This window comes from Rattus rattus, chromosome 7 (assembly GCF_011064425.1).
Source record: "Rattus rattus isolate New Zealand chromosome 7, Rrattus_CSIRO_v1, whole genome shotgun sequence".
Taxonomy (NCBI): Eukaryota; Metazoa; Chordata; class Mammalia; order Rodentia; family Muridae; genus Rattus; species Rattus rattus.
Genome location: NC_046160.1, coordinates 64,655,196 through 64,665,866, shown reverse-complemented (window position 1 = coordinate 64,665,866; position 10,671 = coordinate 64,655,196). Strand labels below are relative to the sequence as shown.

At 42.0% G+C, this 10,671-nt stretch overlaps 1 non-coding gene across 1 annotated transcript; it reads right to left on the bottom strand.

Annotated features, from left to right (window-relative positions):
- Positions 1–8,271: 8,271 nt before the first annotated feature.
- LOC116906313 lies at positions 8,272–8,379 on the bottom strand. Its single transcript, XR_004388601.1, has one exon. It is a non-coding gene; the product is annotated as a U6 spliceosomal RNA (small nuclear RNA).
- Between the last annotated feature and the right edge of the window lie 2,292 nt (positions 8,380–10,671).

Sequence of the window (10,671 nt, the reverse complement as noted above, 5' to 3'; positions counted from 1 at the left end):
TTGAAGCCTTCAACCTCCCACAGGGGTTGCATCATTGTCCCTTACTTTTCATGAAGCCCCTAGTCTTTTTTGGAGGGCATAGGAACTATTGATTTCTCTAAAATTCTAGCTTGTAGGAAGATGTTGTGGGGCCATGTAAGCCAACCTAGTAGATCTCCTTTCAGAATTTTGTATATGGTCTACTTCTTTAGGTGACTCCAAATCACACAGATGCTATAAAAATAAAGATATTAGCTTGATTATGTGTGGTGGCAAAAGGATGGAAGACTATCTGAGTGGAAGACTTGACCTCTACATAGAGTGTTTATGGAACATGGGGATAAGCTTGGGGAATGGAGTCAGGAGTTCATGATACCATACATTGAATTCAGAGCTGTCTGAGTGGGAGTTCTGCAAGCAATAGTTGCTGGAGAGGTAGACTGGTGTTGCACTCATTTTAGATACAGTAGATGTGAGCTGCTAGTGAAGGCATTTTAGTGGGGAGGATAAGTACACATTTGACAGTGTGATTTCTCACTTGTGATAGGTTGGTGTCAGAAATGGAAGTTTCAGTCTTGAGGCCTGAGGCTCTGACAATGGTCGAAGTATAGCCAAATTGAAAGGCTCAAGAAAAAAAAAACATGAAGATTTGTACATCCTGGAAGTGAGAGGAGTAAGACACACTAGCCAGAAGAACTCATGCAGTGTACCAGTGTCGAAAAAAAGAGACAGGTTTTGCTAACTAAGTGCTTGTGGAATTGAGCATCCTCCAGTGTTGTTAGATTCTGATGAGGCAATTGTGACCCTTAAGAGAAAAATTTAAGCAAAGTGGGTGGAGAGAGACAAGGTGATAAAAACATAAGGCTCAGTAAGTGGCTACAACACGAAGGGCATGTACGTGGAGGAGAAAATCCCTTTATCTGTTCTTAAAGGTCACAAGAATGAATAGACAGCAAAGAGATTCACAGAGCAAAAACATCCCCATTTATTACCATGCTCAGAAGCCACTACGAGGTTTAAATTACCCATGAACACAACATGATTCAGAAGCTTACAGACCCCTTTCTAAAGGGTAGGTAAAGAACAGAGAATACAGACAAATTTGAGGGAGACTGTAAATGATTTTTAGAGAACTTCAATGGACTTAGAGAACATACAGCAGCCTAGAAAAAGCCCTTGGGGTCCACAGAACAGACATCAGCTTGTGAATAATTATTTACTTTAGCATACTGAGTAGAACTAAGGCAGAAGACAGTGGTAGATGATAAAAGTCTGTCCTGACATGTCTTTATTTTCCTAATACCAGCCTGATCTTCTCTGGCTATTAGAATTTCAGCAAGGAAACTAAAGGCAATTGTGTGCCTTCTTTGATGCATCTTGATGGATAAGTCCGGGGATTCTGCAGAAAGCTGCTCCCTGTGTGGGATAGGAAAATCAAGGCAGCACCACAGGTCTTGAATTCAAAGCAGATAAAAGGTGACTCAGAATATCAAAGCAACAGCTATTGGGAGTATCATTTTTCTGAACCTGAATAGCCATTAGATTAAAAGATGAGGTTAAAACAAAATGGGACTTCATAAAGTAGTGTACATGTGTGCAATACACATATGTGCATATGAAGAGCCCAAGTGTAGAGTGCAATGTCTCTTAGACACCAAAAAGCACCTGGAGATTTGTATGGATTTTGTGAAGCTTGCATCTTGGAGGTGGATGAAGTCAGGGGAGGAGTAGTTAGCATAATAAGCATGGACAGACAGCAAGCAAGAAACAGAGAAGTGGTCCAGGCACACACGACCCACGGAGTTCATAGAGAGGAGAAAGGCATGAATAGAAAAAGGAGAAAGAAAAATGACCACAATGTGTCGTTGAGGGTATCAGACAGAAAATATAGCTTTTCTTCTCTGTTGTTAGTTTTAGAGTTGAGGTTCCCTAAAACAAAAGGCAGATTAAGAAGGAGAGATAGTAACAGATTGTTTAATATGAATTTTATGACACAGAGTGAAGACCCAAAGAAGCGAGGAAAGCTCTACATTTCTATGTGAAGAACGGTGAAGAAAATGGGTGGTTATGGGACAATGTGATTTAGATGAGTGTATAATTGGCATAATTTAATGGTAATAAACTGGCGTGGGGCACTTATTCATAGCCTGCTTGTGAAATTCTTTGTTCGAGTGCTATCCTTTCCTCCTGAAGGTATGTGAAGGTCTTATAACCAACTTAGGGGTAAGGTCAAATTCCCAAGTTACTGTTTATATTAGTTACTGTCGTAGTTAGGGTTTCCACTGCTGTGAACAGTCACCATGACCAAGGCAACTCTTATAAAGGACAACATTTAACTGGGGCTGGCTTCCAGGTTCAGAGGTTCAGTCCATTATCAACAAGGCGGGAAGCATGGCAGCATCCAGGCAGGCATGGTGCAGGAGGAGCTGAGAGTTCTACATCTTGTTCTGAAGGCAAACAGGAGAAGACTGGCTCCCACATGGTTAGGAGGAGGGTCTTGTTGTCCACCCCCAACAGTAACACATTTCCTTCAACAAGGCCACACCTCCTAATAGTGCCACTTCCTGAGCCGAGCAAATGCAAACCACCACAGTTAACATTTCTTATTCCTATGACAAAGTTGATGATGATGATGATGATGATGATGATGATGATGATGATGGCAGTTTGAAGAAGGAAGGGTTTATTCTGGTTCACAGAAGGAACAGGTCATTGTGGCAGCAGGCACATGGGGTAGAGGGTCACGCTGCATCCACAGTCAGGAAGCAAATAGAGAAAAATGCCTCTGCTTGGCTTTTTTGATGCTAGCCCACGGATGCCATCCAGTCAGGTGGCTCTTCATCTCAAGTCAATCAACCTGGCAACTTTGTCGTAGACATACGTAGAGGCTTATCTTCTAGGTGGTTTGACATCCTGTCAAGATATAAATCTTAATCTTCACATCCACTGTAGGGCAGAAGGGTGGGGTAAAGTCAGACCCCTTTGTATCTTCTTTCTCTGCCGATGCTGAGGTGTGATACTGTGGGTAGAGTTTATTGAACCCCATCGGGGCTGTAGGATGCAGGTGGAACACTGGTCTAGTTTGTCACTCAATTACCTAGTGATAAAAAAACCCAGATTTTTTTTTTAAAGTTTCTAGAATTCTATCTTAGATATACTTGATTCTTAACACCAAACTGTATCATTTTCTCTTACCTTCAAGTGCAGCTCATCAAAATCTACAGTGTGAAAAAAAAAAGACAAATTATTAAATTAATATTGAGATGCTGTATTTTCTTAGAACCGGATGTATGATGATGTGATCTGATTTGGTAGGCTTCCCTGTTATTTTCTGAAATGATGGGGGTGTTAAGAGTGATGGGAATCAGTCAGACAGCCCAAAGAAAGAGGAGTCCAAAAGTACTGCATAAGACAAACAATTGATCAAATAACCCTACTAACAATGGGGTACAGAGCCAACAAAGAATTCTCAGCTGAGGAATAGTGAATGGCTGAGAAGCACCTAAAAAATGTTCAACATCCTTAGTTGTTAGCGAAATGCAAATCAAAACAACCCTGAGATACCACCTCAAACCAGTTAGAATTGCTAAGATCAAAAACTCAGGTGACAGCAGATGCTGGCGAGGATGTGGAAAAAGAGGAATACTCCTTGTTGTGGGATTGCAAGCTGTACAATGGTTGTGGAAACCACACAATTCTGAGGAATTTGGAGGTTCCTCAGAAAATTGGACATAGTACTACTTGAGGACCCAGCTATACCACTCCTAGGCATATACCCAAAAGATGCTCCAACATATAACAAGGACACGTGCTCCACTATGTTCATAGCAGCCTTATTTATAATAGCCAGAAGCTGGAAAGAACTCAGATGTCCTTCAATAGAGGAATGGATCCAGAAAATGTGGTACATTTACACAATGGAGTACTACTCAGCTATTAAAAACAATGATGTCATGAAATTCATGGGCAAATGGATGAAACAAGAAAATATCCCAATCACAAAAGAACACACATGATATGTACTCATTGATAAGTGGATATTAGCCCAAACGCTCAGAATACCAAGATACAAATTACAGACCAAATGAAGCTCAAGTAGAAGAAGGAAAAAAGTGTGGATGCCTCATTCCTTCTTAGAAGGGAGAACAAAATACTCACAGGATGAAATACGGAGACAAAGTATGGAGCAGAGACTGAAGGAAAGGCCATCCAGAGACTGCCACACATGGGGATCCAGCCCACATACAGTCACCAAACCCTATTGCAGATGCTAAGAAGTGCATGCTGACAGGAGCCTGATATAGCTGTCTCTTTTGAAGCTCTGCCAGAGCCTGACAGCTACAGAGACAGATGCTCACAGCCAACCATTGGACTGAGAACAAGGTCCTCAATGGAGATGTTAGAGAAAGGACTGAAGGAGCTGAAGGGACTTGCAACCCCATAAGAACAAGAGCTCCCAGGGACTAAACCACTACCCAAAGAGTACACATGGACAGACCCATGGTTCCAGCTGCATATGTAGCACCAATGGGAGGAGAGGCCCTTGGTCCTGCCAAGCCCTGGACCCCCCCCACCCCCCGCCCCCAGTGTAGGGGAATGTCAGGGCAGGGAGGCTGGTGGGAGTGAAAATACCCAATAAAAGAAAAGAAAAAAGAAAAAAAAGTTTACAGAGAGGGGAAAAAAAAAAAAAAAGAAAAACAATTGAGAAAAAGCACCTCTGTCTCCATTTGCATCTTCCCTGGGTCTTAGGTTCTGTGAAGCTGCAGTTAGAAGTATCAGTCATTTCTCAGGACCTTGTGATCTTTTCTCATGCACAAAGAGAAATTCTCAAGCTGCATGGCTTGCTCGGTGTGCCTTAAAGAGCTGACATTCACAGCGTAGCTGGGAGCTAGTGGGAGCGAAATAACCCGTATCGACACATTTGGAAGTTTTGCATCTTTTTCCACTTACCATGCTAACGTGATAATTGCTAGGCTGATGATTTTTCCAGTGACACATCTCCCTTTGTCAATATTTAGACCTGTGTATAGAAAGCTTATCTAACACACCTGGCTAATTTTCACTCCATTTAAAAATAAATGGAACATGTTTTGCTTGCTGGGCTAGGACAAGAGAGAGAGAGAGAGATTTCATAAATAATATTCTTAAAACACCTTTATTATGATAAGAAAATAACTGTAAGAAGTAATTTTCTTCGTTAAACACATCTGATCAGATCTAAAGTCTTAGCTGAAGTATGTGGAAGACCATCTCAAGGACTGAGGCCTTTCACTTACTTTGTTCCCCCCCCCCCCAGTCCCGCCCCACCCCCGCACCACTCCGAGGAGGGTGTTCTGAATTATACATGCAGCCAGTTACCTCAACTCCTCAGGCCCAGGCTGGGATGAGAAATGGCGGTACCCATAGTGGGAAAGCCGGGCCACAGAGATCTTAGCCAGCTTTCTGATTGGCTCACCTTCATCATGCTTTGGGGTTTCGATGGCCCTCCCACTCTCCCCCTTTTCCTTTCTGTGAGGTCTAATTACTCCTTTACAATTTGAATGTAGAATCACACTGACAGAAAATGGGTTACCTGGATTGCAGGCGTTTCAAAGAACACTTCAAAAGTGTGGAAATACGCGTCCTTTTCTTTTTTTGTGGCTAACAACAGCCAGCCTTCCAGTTTGCTGTTGTGTAGTGATGGAGTACATTATCTTGGTATTATAGTTTAGTTATTCTGTTTGAATTTCCGTCCTTCCTGTCTCTCCTGGATTCTTGCTGAAAACAACAGCAGTAGCTGAAGCTAGCGAGCAAGCGAAGACAAAGGGGAGAGCACTGTCCCCAGAGTCCTATTTAGATGGAAAAGCATAATCAGGGGGACTAAGAATCGTGTCCTCTACTTCCTTTATTCTTCCAGATTTGATTATCAAGCGGAAGAAAAAAAGACAAAAAATCCCCAAAATAACAAAAACAAAAAAAAATCCCAAAACATTCTTTTATCTTCTTCGACCTCTAGATATTTAAAACCTCTAAATTTGTGAAGTAACGGATTAACGGGTAAGGCAGACTGACACGAAGCTTCAAGTTCAAGGTCGGAACTGTTAGTAGCCGTGTGGGTGGCTAAACTTCACAAACTGGTCTGGAAAGCCAGCTCTGAAAACTGAACAAACTTAAAGGCAGATGCGGTAGCTAAGGGCAGACCACGGAACGAAGAAGACCATGTAATAAAATCCCACTAGTTTTATGACCTATAATAGCCCACGATCTAAAATATTGCCTGTACTTTCCCCCCAAGGTGATACAATTAAAAAATAAAGCACACATTAGTTAGCAATTTAATTGATAAAGCAATTAATTAACACTGCTGGTAATTTTATAGGCTTTTATTTTTTTCACAGCGTTTGTTTGGCTGTTCCCCCTTTTATGTTTTTATTGTTGTTGTCCCTCCCACCCCCTTTCTACATACTCTGGAAGAGCTTTTCATCTAATCAAGTCCGATGTCATTCTATGGTTGTGGTTCACTCTACGTATTTTTGCTTGGTACAGGGTTATACATTAATTTACAGTGAGTTAGCTATGCGTCTTTGCATCATCTGGGGACATTTCAGTGCAGACTCCAGGGCCATCCATCAACCAACACTCAGAGATGGTTCCAGGGAGATATGGGTGTCACAGGCGGTTCTGTTCTCAGAAAATTTGAGGAGTCTTTTTGTGGTTACCAGATGATATCCAGGGAATTGTAATCCCTTCTGGGGACTCTTGGTCTCATTAATACGAGTATTTGAGGGCAGAAGCCTGAGAACAATTTTATTACTATTAAAAAACAACAAACAACAAACAAACAAGAAACACTCCAGGGCAAGCAAATTGTAAGTCTCAGCAGCTTCCTAGAAGAGGATGAAGAATAAAAGGGGAAAAAAACCCCTTCTGCTTGAGGTAAGCCGGAATGGTCAGCCTGTGCTGTCTAATAGCCACATGGCGGGGAGGGGAAGCCCTAGAGGAAGAGTAAGGAAGCCCAGAAGCTTAGGTGCTGGCCAGGTAGGAAGAAGGAGACAGGGAAGAAAAAAGCCAGGGAAGAGTTAACTTTTCTGAACAAGAACTCAGATGGGCAGATCCAACAGAACCCCATGGCCACTTGCAGGGACTGCTCTAGGGAACAGCAGTTCTGAGAAGGGAAAGCACTCAGGACGACTGGTCCTCTATCTCTTTAGCATTGTTTAAGATGAACCTGCCTTAAGGTCATTGACCTGCCAAGCTGGGTCTGCAAGGATGGAAAAATAAAATCTACAGAAAAATGGGCAGATCTAGAGAGCGTAATATTAAGAAAGATACCCCTAACTCAGAAAAATAAAAATCACAAGTTATATTTCATATGCAAATCTTAGCTTATGATTTGTCCTAGTCAACGTTCTTTTGCTGTTAAGACATCCCACGATCACAGCAACTGCTATAAAGGAAAGCATTTAACTGGGGCTTGCTTACATTCAGAGGTTTGGTCCATTATTTTCATGATGGGAAGCACAGTGGCAGGCAGGCAGACGTGGTGCTGGAGAGGGGTAGCTGAGAGGTCTACATCCTGAAAGGCAGGCATCAGGAAGACATACTGGGTCTGGCTTGAGCCTTTGAAACCTCAAAGCCCACCCTGAGTGACACACCTCCTCTAAAGGGTGCTCCCCTCCCATTATCTCCCCGACAGTCTAGTTCACTGGGGTTCAGTCTTAGCAGGACCCAGGGCTTCCCCTTCCACTGGTGCTCTTACTAGGATATTCATTGCTACCTATGAGGTCAGAGTCCAGGGTCAGTCCATGTATAGTCTTTAGGTAGTGGCTTAGTCCCTGGAAGCTCTGGTTGCTTGGCATTGTTGTTCATATGGGGTCTCAGGCCCCTTCAAGCTCTTCCAGTTCTTTCTCTGATTCCTTCAACAGGGGTCCCGTTCTCAGTTCAGTGGTTTGCTGTTGGCATTCGCCTCTGTATTTGCTGTATTCTGGCTGTGTCTCTCAGGAGAGATCTACATCCGGCTCCTGTCGGCCTGCACTTCTTTGCTTCATCCATCTTGTCTAATTGGGTGGCTGTATATGCATGGGCCACATGTGGGGCAGGCTCTGAATGGGTGTTCCTTCTGCCTCTGTATTAATCTTTGCCTCTCTCTTCCCTGCCAAGGGTATTCTTGTTCCCCTTTTAAAGAAGGAGTGAAGCATCCACATTTTGATCAACCGTCTTGAGTTTCATGTGTTCTGTGCATTTAGGATAATTCGAGCATTTGGGCTAATATCCACTTATCAATGCGTGCATACCATGTGTGTTTTTCTGTGAAAAAATATGGAACGCTTCACAAATTTGCGTGTCATCCTTGCGCAGGGGCCATGCCAATCTTCTCCTGTATCGTTCCAATTTTAGTATATGTGCTGCCGAAGCGAGCACTTGTATCTGTTCTTATACTGATAAAATGTATTTTTTTATTTAAAGATTTTAGTAGCTCTCAATATTTGTATGTTTAGTCATTCCTTGTAACTTTTGCCTTTCATTGGTTTATTTATTTATTTAACAAATGAACAACTTCAGAATTATTTCAAAAGTCAAAAAACCCTAAAGAAATTTAATGATGCTTTGTTAGCATTTGCTGAATGTGTAAGTTAACATACAATGCTAACTTTATCACAAAGGATATTTGTTCAAATGAGCAAGACAGTTTTTTATTGTCTGAGCATTGTAGTTCTCTTCTTTCTAAGTTCTTGATTTGTTTCACTCTAGTTCCAATATAACCTGTTAAGATATAGTTTCTAAAGTCCAAGGTATGATCTTTACTGAAGTACAGAGTAGGCACAGGTGAAAGATTTAACTTATCTGGTAACTTCTGAGGGAACCTGTATGATGTTAGAAAGTTCATTAGTAGGAAGAGTTGTGATAGGGAATTTGCTGAGTCACTTGTTTAAACTTCATTATTAACAAACGGAGTTAATATCCAACAGAACTCTGTGTTTTCTGTGGGCTTCTGACAGACATTATTTGCATATTTACCAAACAAAGCATCTACACAGCTTTTGGTCCCAGAGAACTAAAAAATAACTCATTAAAAAAAATCCTAACTCTTTTTCCTGTTTCAAAATTTAGGCAAATTTTTTCCCTGACAAAACGTTAAATAAAACAGTGTTTATCTTAAAATTTATAAATCATTTGGTTGGAGTTTTTATCATGTGTTATTGTTTGGTAGTCAGCCCTTCTCATTTTCCTCATTAATTTATTTATTCACTTTACAATCTGATGGCAGCCCCCTCCTTCCTCTTCCCCCAGTCCCACCCCTAAGTCCTTCCCCATTTCCCACTTCCTTTTTCTCAGAGAAAGGAAGGCTCTCCATGGGTACCAACCCACCCTGGTACATCACGACACAGCAGGACCAAGTACATCCTCTCCTACGAGGCCAGATAAGGCAGCCCTGTTAAGGGGGAACAGGATCTACAGGCAGGCAACAGAGTCCCCACTCTAATTGTTAGGGGACCCACATGAAGAACAAGCTGTACATCTGCTACATCTGTGTGAAGGGGCCTAGGTTCAGCTTATGCACACTCTTTGGTTGGTGGTTCAGTCTCTGTGAGCCCCCCTGGGCTCCGGTTAGTTGACTCTGTAGGTCTTCTTGTGGTGTTCTTGATCGCCGAGGCTGCCTCGATTCTTACCCAACTCCTCAATGAGCTCCACCTATTGATTGGCTGTGGCTCTCTGCATTTGTGTCCATCTGATACTGGATAAAGCTTTTTAGAAGACGGATTTGCTAGGTTCTTATCTGTAAGCATAGCAGAGTCTCATTAATATCATCAGAGGTTGGCCCTCTCCCATGGGGTGGGTCTCAAGTTGGGCCAAATCATAATCCAGATCAAGAAAGGCAAGCATAGAATGTGCTCACTAGCCATAAAATACAGGATAACCATCAGTTCACTCACAAAACCTTCAACCCAAAATGTGTCCTGCCTACAAGAAGTGCAGGCATAAAGATGGACAGAGATCGAGGGAATGGCCAAACAATGAAAAATGATGATGCATTTTTTTTAATGATGAATTCCTACTAATTGTTGTATAAAAAATTAAAAAAAGGCATCACATTCATTCAAAATTGTCATCTATTGGACATTCTTTTTAGGTTCTTTAGAAATTTATTAGTTCTTAGACAGTTTCATACGATGTGTTTTGTTATATTGATGTTTTAATTCCTCCTAGGTCCACCCCCATTCCACACCCATCCACCTATGAGTATTTTTTAAAAGCCCTTCAAGACAGACTTGTGTTGCTCACATCTTACTTGATGTATGGCCGGCCATCAGTGTGTGGTTGACTCACCAGGGAACTACCTCAGTCTCTGAGCAGCTATCAGCTGCCTGTAGCTCATGGCTGGTGGTGGCACTGTATACTCACCTCTCAGTCCCACGCTGGGACTTGGTCGGCCTCGGGCTTTTACAGGTTTTGAGCATGCTACTTTAACCACTGTGAGTTTATATAAACAACTTCTCCAATGTGCCCAGAAGATACTGTTTTCTTCTAGTCATCCACCACCTCTGGCCCTTACACTGTTTCATAACCATTCAAAAAAAGACAAATGGAATCCTACTACTATAGAAGTTTCCATACATCTTTATATGTCTATCTATATACTTCTATCTATTTCTCTATATCCCTGCCTTTATGTCTCTATGTCTCTATGTCTCTATGTCTCTATGTCTCTGT